This window comes from Mastomys coucha, unplaced genomic scaffold (genome assembly GCF_008632895.1).
Source record: "Mastomys coucha isolate ucsf_1 unplaced genomic scaffold, UCSF_Mcou_1 pScaffold1, whole genome shotgun sequence".
Classification (NCBI taxonomy): Eukaryota; Metazoa; Chordata; class Mammalia; order Rodentia; family Muridae; genus Mastomys; species Mastomys coucha.
The window spans coordinates 87,437,960-87,450,859 of NW_022196891.1; the positions used below are offsets into that span (position 1 = coordinate 87,437,960).

Genomic DNA, 12,900 nt, shown 5'->3' on the forward strand with positions numbered 1-12,900 from the left:
TCTCCTCTCCTCTCTTCTTCCTCTTCCTCTTCCTCTCCTCTCCTCTCTTCTTCTCTTCCTCTCTCTCTCTCTTGTTTCCTTGAATCTCTCCCTGGACACATGCTGTGACTGACACTGTCCTGTGGTGAAGAAAGGGACTAGAAGAGACAAGCCTTGTCTGATATGGTGCCATTGAGCAGACCGGGGGTGGGGGGAGGAGAAAGATGCCCAGAAAGATGCCTGTGAAGACGCAAAGCACACCACCGATGCCTTCAAGGACAAGTAGCATAGAAGAGATGTTTTCTTAATTCTTGGGCAGTACGTCAACAGCCTTCACCCCAGGAAAAGAGAATGCCTGTCTGAGCTTAGAACACCCGCTCTGCATCCACTCAGCACTCCCTGTTCAAGGGTAAACGTTTATCCTAGCAACCCTCATTCAGGAAAGGGTTCTTTATAATAAGATTTGATGGCCAATTTAATTGACCCCAGAGTCCACAGGATAGAGAAACAACAAAGCTTTGTAGAGAATTATTGAAGGAAAAGGACACAGAAGTCTAGAGCATTCACGATTCCATCCCATGTAAAAGAGCTACTGGAAGGCGTGTGCAATTTAGCAGAAGTTGAAGTAAGAGCTTTTGAAGGCATAGTTTTAGTGTTTTAATGGTGTGTGTGTGTGTGTGTGTGTGTGTGTGCATGTGAGGGTAGGTGCTCAAAGAAGTCAGCAGAAGGTGTTGGATTCCCTGGAGCTGGAGTTTCAGGTAGTCATGAACCACTTGTTTTGGATGTTAAAAACAGGTCTTAGGTCCTTGTGTGGGCACTACATACTTTTGATCACCAAGCCATCTCTTCACTGACAAAAAAAAAAAAAAAAAAAAAAAAAAAAAAAGAAAAAAAAAGATCTTTTGAGGACTCACCTGGTTCCCATTTCCTACTTGGTTGCTTACCCTTCAAAGAGAATGGGGCCAAAGCACCTCTGTCTGGCCAAGGACAATTTCCACAGAGGACAGTTGCCTGAGCTTTGTTAGCTGGCAGTGTGCCAGACAGCTGGAGAAGTTAATGCATCCCTGAGGTGAGCTCTGGCGGTGTGTCTTGGGACTCACTCTACCCAGGACAACCACTCTAACACATACACAGAACAGAGTTGTTTGTCTCAGTCATCTGTCAGTGCCGTGGCATTAGAGTGCCAGCCTTTCACTTAGTGTGGGTCCTCTCTAAGCCTCCAAGAGCCTTCCAGCAGGGGCTACTGCTGTCTTCCAGTCCTCCCTAGGATCCTGCCTCAGCATCAGATCCTTTATCTATCACTGAACAGTGTGTAATGACCTCCCAGCTCTCCTAAGCCACTGGGATCAAATTCTATACAAATGCAAGTGGTTCCTGTTGGTTCCTGCTAAGTCCTGAAGCTCCTTCACCCTACACAGTCCCTCATCGGGCGTGGCTGGGCTAGATTAGAACCTGACTCGATGTCCCACCAGCCAGCCATACAGACAAAGGGTTAGCTCCCATGCCACTCAAGTCAGAAGGTCCCGTGCTGTTATCGAGCAAGCACAGCCTGTGTCCCTTCTAAAGGACATCACTGCTGCTGGCCCAGGGGACTTGCTAGGATTGATGAGCCTGCTCTGAAATCCTCAACCTTTAGAATCAACCCCAGGGCCTGGGTTTTGACTTTCCTGATCTTTGGATGCAAAGGATGAAACTTTTCAAATTTTTCCAGGCGGGCCACTGGACACTCGCATCTGAGATTGATGATTAGCCGCCACTGTCAAGCTCTCTGCGGTGTCACTGAGGGGCTGGGAGCAACCACCCAGTTCTATCATTCCTACGGTTTCTATGCTCCTCGGGCTTGCCATTGCCCGAGATTTTCATCTCACGTGACTGGCGCCACTCCCCTATCCACCACCAGTGAACATCTTAGTGGCTGGACCCTTAGAACACTCTGGGGCTTGTCTGAGTGGCATCGATCACCTTACTTGGGTCTTGGCTGCTAGCTGACTAACAGATGACCCAGCTTCCAAACTCTTAGAACTTCGTTCCTTGCACTGCTCCTGACAGCACTCCCCTGGAGTCATGTTCCCAAGGAAATCATTTCCGAAATGCGGACAGGTTGGAGTGGCTTCTTGGGAAAGGGCTTTTAGAGGCAGTGTTTGTGAAGGTGCGAAGGTGGGGCACAGCAGCAGTGACACAATTGCAGCAGCAGCTACAGGCCATGGCCGTGAGGTGCCCAGGAACAGGATGCACCTTAGTAGTCGCTCCAAGCTGAGATGGGGCACAGAGGTATCAAACTTCCCCAACAAATAGCCATTGGATACCAATGCGCACGGGGAGAAGGGAAAGTTCCACGGCCTCACTCATGGTCCACAATGTTGGATGCAGGGTGGGATGTCTTCGGTCATGAGGAAAACTGAACATTGCCCAATCCCCAGCACTCAGCTCACTGCTCCGGCCCTACAAAACAGGTTCCACTCGCTCCCCTCCTTCTACTGGGTCTGTCTTAGCCCACCCCAATGGCTAGATGACCTCCTGCTAGATAACCCTGCCTTAAAAAGTCTCTAACACCTGTAATAGTGCCAAGATGGGAGCCAAAATTTTAATGTATGTGCCTTTCAGAGGTTTTGCAGATCCGTGTTACAGCAGTCCTGGAGGCTTAATGTTAAAGAGCAGAGTCTCCTTAGTGAACTCGTGGAGTGATTGGGCAACACTCTCAAGGTCGATGGCCCTGACTTACATAATGGTGCCTGGTCACAGTGCGACCTTTTCTTAGCTGTCATTCTGCCGTCCTTGTAAATTGTTATGTAACTTTACATTTTCTACCCATACTAAGATTAGGGTACTCTACCTGACAAGGCTTGATACATTCTAGATGGCCCATCTGCTTCGGCATGTCTCTTCTCTCACCTGGCTGAGCTGGCACACTTAGGAAGATATTGCTAGGGTATATTTGTACGTGTATCCCATAGTCCCTTTCTGTAGTTCTTTCCAATTCCTACCTACCTATCAGTCCTACATAAAACTGTTTGTGTGTGAGTGCATACATGTGCATGCATGTGCATCTGCGTGCAAGTATGAGAGCCCTTTCTGATTTCTGATATCCATCTCTCTGCTCTGAAGCCCTATGGCATCTGGAGATAAATGGACACAAAGGTACCCACCGATTAGTAAGGCCTGTATTCTCTTTTTGCACTAAAATTCATGTAGCCACCTAGTGATTTCCCGTTGCACACTGGCTGATGTAGAAACTAGAGAGTGGTTCCCTGGCCGGAAGTGGTTCCCATTGCACACTGGCTGATGTAGAAGTTAGAGAGCGGTTCCCTGGCCGGAAGTGATTCCCATTGCACGCTGGCTGATGTAGAAGTTAGAGAGCCGTGCTTCCCTGGCCGGAAGAATCATCCGAAGTAGCAGCATTGCCGCGGTTGTATGCCAGGAGCTAAAGACAGGTTAGAACACTCAGCGTTCTGTCCACCAACCTAGACCTGCTCTAGACTTCGAGGAACTGGACAATTCTCATGCAAGATGATAAAGTATCGGTTGCCACTTTCAAAGAGTTTCACTCTGGAAAATGCCACACCCCTCTTGGCTTGGTGGTCTGACCAAAGTGTGCCTCATTGTGACGTCTCTCTCATTGAGTTTAGGGCCCAGCCTGTCTGTAGCGTGCTAAAAGTCCTTTCCCCCCCACCCCCAGCACAGCCTTCCATGAGCCAACCTCAGGATAAATCTCGGGCTGACCACACGCATCTGAAGATCTGCGACAGTCTTTGGGACTTGGACTTCCCGAAGCCAAGGACTAGACAGCAGAGTCATTGACAAGCCTCGCTTCTGAGCTGTGCTCTGGATCTTAGAGCTGGTCCTGTCTCACCCTGGGTCTCATGGCTGCAACCAGCATTCCAACTGCAGCCTTTTCAAGGGTCCGTACCAGTTCATGCACCAGGTAAGGGTGGATTGACGCTCCCCCCCCCCCCCCCCCCCCACACACACATGCTCTCCTGCTACTGAACTCGATAGGAGACTTTAGTAAAGATTCCTGTCTCATGCCACTGAGCTAAATCCCCCCTGCCCTTCCTCCTTCCCTTTGCTGTGCATGAATATGTGTGTGCATGTTTCTATCTAGATACATGCATGTATAGGCACACACACAAACATATGTGCTTTCATGTGGAGGTCAAAGGATAACCTTGATTACAATTCCTCGGGCGCTTCCCACTATTTTTCTTTGAGACTTGGTCATTAATTGCCCTGAAACTTTACTGAGTAGGCTAGTCTAGAGGGCCACTGGGCTGTAGAGAACCGCCTGTCTCCACCTCTCATCTTTACCAAGTAGGTGAGTCTAGAGGGCCAGCGGGCTCCACCCACCTGTCTCTACGGCTTGCCTTCCCATTGCTAAGGTTACAATCTGGGTTCTAGGGATCGAGACTCAGGTCCTCATGGCTGTGAGGCAAATGCTTTCCTGCCTGAGCTGTCTCTACGTCCTCTCTAGCAAGCCACAGCCCGAGTTCTTGATCCACCTGTAGGATAGGACTTTTTAAAGATTGTTGCAGAATTTGTCTCTCCTAGATCTACTGCAGCGGTAGATTTATTATAGAATGTCTTCATTCTCAGGTTGCCATGGGATTTCACACACACTTAATTCTATCCTTGGATATGAGGGCAAATGGCATTGAGACTCATGTGGGTTCCTCTTAGTACGCATTGTTAACTTGACAACCAAGAGCTAAAGTAAATGGAGAAGGAGCAAGAGGAGGGGGGTAGTGCACGGCTGAGCCTCTGAAGGCGTCAGAGCACTGGGGGAGTCACACAGGAGAAGTTCAGATAGGGTCTACATTTAAGCTAAGGGAGTGGGTGTTATACAAGTACAGGTGGCAGAAGGGGACTCTGAAAATCATGGTGACGGGGACTGTAGGGTCCTTATTCAGCCTGATGTGCAGGGCAAGTAAGGCATGGGCCCAGTTATGGAGTCAGTGCAGAGGCTCGCTCTGCCTACAGGAGGATGTCCAGAGACTGAGCAGATACCTGTAAACACAGACAGCATTAAATCCCATGTGCGGTTCTACACACAGATTTAGCATTTTATCCATCATGACTAAGACCCTATGCTGGCTGTATCCTTCCTGTTTTTACACAAAACTAGCAGAGTTCTTTTTCCTATCAATTTCACAGATAGATGCACCTCTCTTACACAGATGACAGCAACTGTGGTTTATGTTTTTTTCTATTCTTACTGTCAAGTAAATCTCTCTTTTTTACACAAAGAATGTACTTTATGGCTTATCTACTGTATATCCAAGTTGTCGGCATCCCTACTCTTCAAGGTAACATGAACTCATGCTTTGTGATGTTCTCTCTCTCTCTCTCTCTCTGTGTGTGTGTGTGTCTGTGTATGTCTCTGTATGTCTGTCTGTCTGTCTCTCTGTGTATGTGTGTGTATGTGTCTGTCTCTGTCTCTCTGTGTGTGTGTCTCTGTCTCTCTCTATATATATATGTGTGTGTCTCTGTCTCTGTCTGTCTGTCTGTCTCTCTCTCTGTGTGTGCGTCTCTGTCTGTCTGTCTGTCTGTCTCTCTGTGTGTGTGTCTCTGTCTCTGTCTGTCTCTGTGTGTGTGTTTCTGTCGGTCTGTCTGTCTGACCCTCTCTCTGATGACCAAAATGGCCACCAGATGACTAAGGAGGAGGAGGAGAAAGAGGAGAAGATAGTCTTCCACAGTATTGATACTATGGACAAGGGGGCAGGGTTCGCATCCCAGGTGGGAGTGAGCCATCTGGGAAGGGATTGGATCACCCTACTCAGCATACAACTTAAAACATAGGATAGCAGACTTCAGGAAGTTTCTACTTAACATTTCCGGGTCTTAGTTGGCCACAGGTTAATGGGACGGTGAAAGCTAAGTGGACTGGCCATCTTTCAACTTAGTGAGCACCTAGGTACCAGGACTCAGGTGCCTATGTAAACACACAAGATGACTAAATACTTTCAGGCTTTGCCAGCCAGATACTCTGAGAAGGAACATCCCGAAGATCCCATGATTTAAAACAGCAATGGCTGATTCATTGTGTTCTAGAGCTCTCTACTCCATATAGACACCCCAGGAGCCCAGAATGACCCATATAGGGTTAGCTTCTCAGTAAAAGACCCAGACTTGCGTACACTGACTCTTGAGGGGTGAATATAAACAAAGGAGTGTTTTTGGAGAGTTCTGTTTGTTCATGTTTTGTTATCCTGGACTACCCAAACTCAGCATTACTGATTTCAAGGTGTAGAACTGTGTGTCTTCTCTGTTTCTGGAACCCAAGGAGAATGGGGTCTGGGGCAACCAGCAATCGATCTTTACTATGGCTTCATAGTTGTTCATACTATGGCTATTCGTAGTTGGTGGGAGACGATGGGAAGCTCCATATTACACCACCTTGTGTGGGGAAGAGGAGAGAATAGGGGAAGCCAGTGAGCCACTAATACCTCAGGGTCAACAGACACTTCCACAGGGAGGAATGCACTCCACAATACAGCTAGTCCAGGAACTGTAGATCACTGTGAAGGGGTCAACTCTAGTCTCTAAGGATGGACTCGTCATTCCCTCATGGATAACTGCTGCCCCTTAGCAGACGAGAGCCGTGTGACGCTAACCTGCTGCCATCAGGCTTGGCCATTGCATTCCCCACCCCCACCTCCGAGGATGTCTCTTCAGTGAACTGTCCAAATGTCCCATCTTCTTGTCATCACCATGCCAATCCTCCCAATCTTTGACCTTGTTGGCTTTAGCTGACACTGTGGCCCATGGCTAGAGAAAAGCCCTGCCACTGGGACAGGGAATTGAGCCACCATCTTTGATTTGAAGAAAGGGATTTGAGCAGCAGCATGTATGCATTGCTTTCTGTTGCTTGTATATGAATGCAGGGTGACGACAAGCTGCTTCCCGCTGCCTCAACTTCCCTGCCATGGTGGACTCGTCCCACAAACCACAAGCCAGAGTAAACCTAAGACAAACACACACACTGAGGCATTCACAAACACATAGCTTTCTTTCAGGACATTGGAGGTTATATTGAAAGTTTAAGAACCATTTCAATGGAGTCTTTTTCCCTCCCTAATGGAGTGCTTTTTCCCTGTTTTTAAAAAAAAAACAAAACCAAAACCAAAACAAACAAACAAACAAACAAAAAAAAAAACCAGTGTGATAATCCCCCAGTCATAGATTTTATAGTCCAACACATGTTTTTGGTCCTAAGCAGAACCTCCCCTGTCAAGGCCAATGGTGTGAACTGGATCCAGACAGGATGTCAGGGATGGGAACTCAGCTGCAAAAGACCTACCATGGGCCTGACCTGACCTGAAGGGGGTCAGAATGAGCCCCGTCACACCCCCAAGCCTTCAGCACCTTGCAGGCTGGGAGCATGCTGACCACGGTTTTTGTTCATTTGAGCCAACATAATAAGGAAAGGAAGGATCCTGGAAAACTCACGTGGCTGCACGTGTCCTGACTGTCTCACCTCAGCCACATGCTCTTAAAACAGGGATGCCTGGGCTTCTCTTGGCCCCAAGTAAAGAGGTGACTTCCCTCTTTGAGCCAGTGCTCATAATTGGGCTGTCTGTTAGCCGAGGTGGAGAGAAAACAATGCTAATGAGGTCAGGGGTTCAAGGCCCATGTGGGTCAGTCAGTGTTCTTCAGTTCTTTGGCCAACAGTCTACATACACCCTCCATGACTGCCCGGCAAGTGCGGAAGGCTGTGAGCATCTCTCCCTCCAGCCCTGCTCTTCCTGTTAAAGAAAACAAGACCTTGCATCAATGATGCCCTCTCCAGGGCCAGGGACTATCCCTTAAGCAGCAGTGAAGACAACCACAGGTCAGGTCTCATTCCCCAATGGTGGCCCAGGAGGCTAGAGGGACCAGGCAGCAGTTACAAGCCTTTACCAGCTTGGCCACCTGCTCTAAGGAGAACAAAGCAGAGGAGAAATCCTTGTTATCCTGAAGTGTTTATTTCTTAGCTGTCAAAGTTAAACATTTTCTCCACGTTTTTGTAAAGACTAAAAATAGTTTGCTTCAAATCCCTTCTCTTTTTTTCTACCTAGGTTATCCCCCTGCCGTGATTCCATGATTCTCAGAGGAGGCTGGGAGGAGCCCTGAGCTGGAATCAGATGCAGATTGTGGCCTGGGCTCCAATTACACTTTGAGTCATAGCTCCTGATCCTCGCCCCCCCCCCACAGGACCTCCCCCACTGCTGTGTGCCCACTTGACTCCCAGAAGGCATCAGCCATACGTGGTGGGAAAACACATGTGCTGCCACACGGGCCAGGCTTGGTCTTATGAGCCCCAAGCTTTCCATGTGATCCCTATGGTGCATGACTGAAAAAGCTGCTCAACTTTGTGAGCCTTAGTTTCCATACGGTAAAATGGGAATATTAGCACTTACCTTGAAGGCCTGTGGGGGGAATCGCATGATGACTTGCAAAGCCTGGCAGGTCTGAGTGATACTCGGCGTATTTTAAGGAATTTTAAGCCTTTTCTTTCATTGCTGGAGTTCTTACTGATTCTTCATGCTTTCATTTCCCCCTCCTTACCTCAAGGCCATGCGCTTCTTTCCTAACCTGTCATGGGCAGGTGCTGTTGAAGGCCTTCCTGCCAGGCTCAGCTCACCTGAATTCACTAGCAGCTACTGTCTACAGTCAACATCTTCCCAGGAGCTTCAGTCTTCGGGACCTGGGTCTTGCTGCCGCTTTGTTTGAGGATGTTCCAAGGGACTTGGAAAGCTCAGAGTTTGTGCCCTATCCACCAATAGGAAGCTGCTCCCTGCCCCCTAAGGTGGGAGACCCTGGACCGGACTGTCTCCATGGCTTCTCTAATCTGTACACTTGATCCGGAAAGCCTCAGTGCTGGGTTTTTTTCCCTTCATTCTTCGCTTGCTGCATTTCTGTGCGTGTGACTTCCGCCTTCCCTGTGAGACTGACACGCTGACGTCCCCGCTGAGGAAGGGTCTGGATGTCCGCTCAGAAAGCGGACACGCAGCCTTCACCTGCTTCCGTATTTCAGGATAAAGCACCCACCTCGTGGAGATTCTTTTCTTTTATTTTCAGTGTTTATATGTAGTAAAGTTAACTTGTTTATTTTATGAATAAATTTATTGATTGAGACAGGGTCTTACTTTGTAGCTCTGGCCTGCCTAGAACTCACCATGTAGACCCGGCTCACAGAGATCCACATGCTTTGAGTTCTGGGATGAAAGGCGTGTGCTATCACTCCCAGAGTGGTTAATGGCTAGAAACAATTCCTGAGTAGCACTCACCTAGCATGGACCATGCCCTCAGGACTCAAAAGACAAAAAGAAGAGGGGAAAAAGGAAGTGGTTCTAAGAGTCCTGACTCCTAATAGAGTGATAGCATAGCTACCACCACAGTGAGGACACACAACGACTGTCTCACACCAAAATATTCCCCCAGGAATCAATGCATCCCTCATCCTGTCCCTCACCTATGGCAGCCTAGGGCCCTCTTGAGGTCTGGCTTCTAGCATTTAGCATGGTAGCTGTGAGATTCCCCCATGCTCTTGTGCGTACCAATAGTTCAGCATTTTATTCTGTGGACGTAAGAAAGCGTATCATGCTTAAGGGACAGTAGGACTTTTGCCACACAGGGTTCAGGGGGCTAATGTATGCCATTTCACCCCAGTGCCAGCATGCTGGGAATGCTCAGTTCATGGTAAGCCATCTTCTCATCGGCTTCGTCTTTCCTTTGCAGGCCTCTGCTTTAGCTGTCCGATGGCTCTTTTGTCTTCACACCAAAGCACTTCCTCCCAACTCCATCACTTCCTGCCAAGGGACAGCCCCAGTGTGGACCTGATGGTCTTCCTTGGCACTCCCATCCCAGCCTTCAGTGACTGAAGAAGCTGCGAGCTAGGCCTGGGCAGAGGAGGCCTTTATCACACCAACAACACATCTGTCGGATGGGTGGGTGGGTATGCACTGAATGAATGAGCGCTGTCATTCCATCTATATCTATGAGTTACACTTGGAAGTTTCCACTGAGCACGGCCCAGTGCAGCCTCTTAAACACCGTGCATGGGTGCCTGCTACTTGCCCAGGACCCCCGCTTGCAATCAGCCAAGCGTGTGTTGCATGTTTGACAAGTTGGATGCGGAGTGGAGAAACTCGAATGCTTTCATCTATTTACTTTTACCACATGCCATAGAAATTAAAAATACATTGTACCACAAGTGCTGTATTTAGTGTCTCCCTTTAATTACATTCAAGTGTGTTGCTAAATAGTCTTGAGGAAACCGTAATGACCAGCTGTTCTACCCTTTCCCATATGTCAGAGCTGGTGTCTGAAATCACATTCTGGGACAGGAAGGTTGTATAATTAGACAGTGTACAGTTAACACTTCTAGATTTCCCCCCTTAAACTGTGGGGCCTTTACACTAACATATTGTACGATTCTGCCAGTTTGGCACAATACAATTAAATGACGTGCCAAAGAGAGAGGAGAGTCTATCAGCACCATCAGTCGCACGATGACGGCCTAAGTGTGTGCACTATGCAAGATTCAGTGTGCTCAGCTGACAAATACACTTAGGAAAGAGGACTTTAAATTTTTAATATCCCCTCATAGTGCCATTTATCTCGTTAGAATTAGATGTGAAAGTAGCTTGTTTTTATGGGTCCTTTCAAACAAAGAGGTATCACCCCAAAACACAGCAACCATTTAAGAAGCCAGAATGGAACCGAAAGTCGCCAGAGTTAGATGGGAAGACGACCTTTCCTATGGATTCTTGTGGGGGACGTGGGATTCTTTTGCTACTGCCAAACTGGATGTGGAAGAGACGAAACGACCGAATGATATAAAGAGCAGACGGTGGGAAGTAAGCTGCCGCTCCTGCCAGTCGCTGCCTTCAGCCTGGGGAGTCCTCTCCAACCACAGTGACATTTCACCTGATCAAGTTCAGCGAGCTCTTTGATTTTTAAAAATACAGACAGACATCGAAATAGAAAAATAAAGTAAAGAGATGCATTCTTTACGCGTTCCTCTTCCAAGGAAAATGCCCTTGATGCTTGTCCTATGCCATGAGTCAAAAATGCAGCTCGGCTTTCACATCAATTTGTCCTCAAGAATACAGTCAACTCATGGCCAAGGTTTTCTTCAGCCCTAAAATAACAATCGCTTTTTTAAAAGCCTGCGAGAGGGAGCAATGCTCTCCCGAGAAGACCGATTTGCTGCATTTTGTCTGTACATTTGAATCTCCGGTGACTTATTTAGATGTAAGCGCTGACAGCTGTAATCGTTTTAAATCTTGCTTTGTGTCCTGAGTTAGAATGGTGTTCAATTGATATTCAGAATAATGGCAGCGGTGTGCTTCTTTGAAAAGGACCTGAGCACACTCCAGTGCTTTGGGAAACAGACTCGCCAGAGGGTTAATCCACATTTAGAACTTGCATTAATAAAAACCCTACCTTGCGCCACAGGGTGTGCAAAAGACTTCATTTTCTGAATGTTTCAGTTCAGCAACATGGCCTTCTTTGTCCTGACTTGTAATGGGATTTAAAAGTTGAGCTCCTACGGCCATTCTACACTGCCCCCTTTGCAGAGCCAGAAACTCACAGCTTATAGGTGTGAGGGTGCCTATAGTGTGGTGCACTGATCTGTATTGCCACGATACAGTCCAGGGGCCTTGGGCAGTGATTCTATCTTGGTAACTTTACCTTCTGTTTCCTACCCACATCCAAAGTGCTGTCTACTTTCCTCCAGCTTTCCCCAAGTTTGGTTATCTGAACCCAGTAGGTAGGTAGGTAGATAGGTGTGTGTGTGTGTGTGTGTGTGTGTGAGAGAGAGAGAGAGAGAGAGAGAGAGAGAGAGAGAGAGAGAGAATACAGACAGAGAGACTGAGGGACACAGAGAGAGAACAAGAGAGACACAGAGAGAGAGCCAGCAGGCAGCATGCTGTTTAACAATCCATTGAATGGACTCCAATGGCACGGATGGATGATATTTATCAACACTGATGACTAGAGGGTCTTTTAACATACACATAAAACTCCGAGTCCCTCACATATAAACAGAGAGTCTTGTTCTTGATTTAAAACAGAATGTCAAGATGGAAAACAATCCAGGTTTTCAAAGCATGGACCAAACACTCTTGGTTTCTACCTAAATGTGAGAAAAACTAAACTAGAGAGAAGCGTCATGAAAACAGGGTAGGAAAAAAATCTCTATCCTATCTGCTTAGAGTGGTTGTTATTGTGTCTGTGTAGTGATGAGTTACTGTATCTGAGTGCTTGTCACTGTATCTGAGTGCTTGTCACTGTATCTGAGTGCTTGTCACTGTATCTGAGTGGTTGTCACTGTATCTGAGTGGTTGTCACTGTACCTGAGTACAGCGGTCGTCACTGTATCTGTGTCTGAGTAGAGCGGTGCATTACTCTATCTGAGTAGAGCCGTTGTTACTGTGTCTGGGTACAGTGGTGTATTACTGCATGACCAGGGACTGAGGCAACTAACTGATTCTCATTTCCCCCTAGAGAAATCCCTGTGTGCTTGGGCCATGACTGGCCACTTCTCCTCTGTTGAAGAAGACACTTCTCCTCACCCCTCAGCCTGGGGAGAGGGCTTAACCATACAAGCATGAGGCCCAGGGTTTGGAACCCAGCACCTATGCAAATGTTGTGTAGGTATGGTAGTGCACCTGTATTCCCAGCACTCTGGACACAGAGACAGGGAACCCCAGAAAAAGATGATTTGTTGATTAAATTAGTAGAATTAGAGTGCTGAGCTCAAATGAGAGGCCCTGCCTCCTTATGTAAGGTAGAACATGATCAGTCCATGGGTACTGCTCACAGCCACACATATACACAGCTATGCACACCAAAACACATGAATGCAAAGTGCTACCCCTTACTATGTTCTCTTTCTAGGGGTCCCTCTGTGTTCACTCGTCAATGCCCAGCTCAATA

At 47.6% G+C, this 12,900-nt stretch overlaps 1 long non-coding RNA gene across 2 annotated transcripts in view; it reads left to right on the forward strand.

The window, feature by feature from the left end:
* Window positions 1–11,407, forward strand: part of LOC116068716 — a 131,399-nt gene extending 119,992 nt beyond the window's left edge. The window contains exons 3-5 of one of the 2 annotated variants that reach the window (XR_004109666.1): window positions 3,656–3,901; window positions 8,031–8,761; window positions 9,694–11,407. This is a non-coding gene — a long non-coding RNA (uncharacterized LOC116068716). The remainder of the gene's footprint in view (window positions 1–3,655; window positions 3,902–8,030; window positions 8,762–9,693) is intronic. The other variant, XR_004109665.1, reaches the window with a different exon arrangement.
* Window positions 11,408–12,900: the final 1,493 nt, after the last annotated feature.